Source organism: Scyliorhinus canicula, chromosome 15, assembly GCF_902713615.1.
Source record: "Scyliorhinus canicula chromosome 15, sScyCan1.1, whole genome shotgun sequence".
In the NCBI taxonomy this organism is placed as follows: Eukaryota; Metazoa; Chordata; class Chondrichthyes; order Carcharhiniformes; family Scyliorhinidae; genus Scyliorhinus; species Scyliorhinus canicula.
In genome coordinates, this window is record NC_052160.1 from 128,433,609 (window position 1) to 128,435,816 (window position 2,208).

The 2,208-nt window shown below is 43.0% G+C and overlaps 1 pseudogene; it reads left to right on the forward strand.

The window, feature by feature from the left end:
- The first annotated feature begins 239 nt into the window (after positions 1 to 239).
- On the forward strand, positions 240 to 1,020 carry LOC119978839 (annotated as a pseudogene).
- Positions 1,021 to 2,208: the final 1,188 nt, after the last annotated feature.

A 2,208-nucleotide genomic window follows, 5' to 3' on the forward strand; every position in this document is an offset into this window, starting at 1 on the left:
ACGAGGTTAGAAAGCCCCTGCCGTAAGCAGCATAGTTTTGAGCGTTGTTTGTGGCACCGTTGTGGAAACTCTAATTGCATTTATATATTGCATCATATGTAGCTGGTGCAGTAATGGTTAAAAACCTGGGTTAGTGTGTGTATGTGACAGCTGCAGTAGTATTTTGGCTACAGAAGGGATAATTAAAACATTGTAAAAGTAAGATCATCATTGTCAGTGGCAGGCGATCGAGGGGTGAGATGAAGGCTTTGGGCACCCTTAAAGAATACAAGGAGATTGGATGGTGGCTGCCCTCAACTAAAGAGCCTGACCCTATGCTGTATCGGATGTGTATCTTTGCTTCAAATCATATTGTCGCTAAGTCTCGATTCTGGTACTTAATTTCGCTGATGAAGAAACTGAAGAAGTCTGCTGGTGAAATCGTTGAGTGCGGATTGATTTTTGAGAAGTCACCTTCAAAAGTGAAGAACTTTGGTATCTGGCTGTGCTATGACTCTCATAGTGAAACCCATCCAAGGTCCCAGCTTCAATTCCCGATTGGGTCATTGTCTGTGCGGAGTCTGCACATTCTTCCCGTGTCTGGGTGGGTTTACTCCCGGTGCTCCGGTTTCCTCCCACAAGTCTCGAAAGATGTGCTGTTAGGTAATTTGGACATTCTGAATTCCCCCTCTGTGTACCTGAACAGGTGCCGGAATGTGGCGACTAGGGGCTTTTCACAGTAACTTCATTGCAGTGTTAATGTAACCCTACTTGTGACAATAATAAAGATGATTATTATTATACGTAGTGCAGGGAGTACAAGGACCTGACCATTGCTGGTGCTGTCCCCCAGTGCTACCGTGATATAGGAGCTCTCCATGTGCGCGTGCTCACTCCATCATGATCATGAATGTAGAGGAGATGCCATCGAGCAAGTGTTTCCGGCCTACTGTTAAGCAATTCCACAAGTCCAAGATCATGTTCCCTCTGCTGCACAGAATCCTGCGTCAACAGCACAAGCCCTGTTTCACCACCAAGTAAGATCAATCCAACCATGTATAGTGTTGACCTAAATAGGGTTAATGGAATTTTATTTATGGAAAGAAGGTTCCCTGAGGAGTAGATCATTAGAGACAAGTTGCTTAGCCTGAGTAAGATAATGTAAGTTAATGGGAGGTGCCATGAGCTGAAGCACTCAGGTATGGAGTTTTCAGTAAAAATAACTTGCTACGAAGAGAACAGGAGCTTTATGTCCCGTTCTGGGAAGTTAAACAGTAGTTTGGCACAGGCAAGAATCTGCAGGCTGTTTCCTGAAGGATCTCTCTGTCTCTCAAAGCAGTTTCTCCAAGGCATATCTATGCAATAAGTATTCCCGGGTTTGCCAACTGTATTTAAAAGTGGATTTTGACCAGAGCAGGGCTTGCTTGATTGAAGATAAAAAGATAGCAGTTAGAAGTTAAAGTGTTTCAATTTATTGTTAAGCATTTTTAAACTAGTAATTGTAAGATATTTCTGGAACAATGTTAAAGTTACTGTTATCCTCTGTTAATAATAAAGTTTGTTTGAATGTACCATATCTCTATAAGTGCATGGAATCGCTCCTGGTGTGAAGTATCCTTTCCTCACAGTCTTAAAAATTAAATAAAATATTGGTGTTTCTGTCCGGTATCCTAGCAACAGTTGGCATCTGATCCGGGATCGTAATAAAATTGGGGGCTCATCTGGGATCGTAACACTTATATGTTAGGCTTCTTCACGTAGCGTAAGCTGCTTCCTTGATGTATGCTCTGACAAAGGAAGGTTCAGACTTGGAGATAGGTTTAACACATTTATTGAACAGTTAACAATTCTCCTACTTGAGTTCAACTCTCCTGCTAATCTTGCTATAGTAACTCAATCTAACTAACCAGTCTGCTCTAATCCATGCGTGGGTGTGAAGCTTCCGATCTGCCCCTGTCTCTCTGAAAGTCGCCTTTGGAAAGAGGAAGAGCATGTGTGCCCTGTCCTTTTATATGGGTAGCCCCCTTGTGGTAGTGTCACCTCTGGGTGTGTGTTGACTGCCCATTGCTTGTGTTGTATCTTACTGACCTATTGATTGAATGTCTGTGTGTCATGGTTCTCTGGTGCTCCCTCGAGTGTTTGCTTAGTCCCAGTGTATCTACATTAACCCCTTATGTATCTACAGTGATTCATATCACCACATGTGCGAGAGAGTATGCGGTGTGAGAG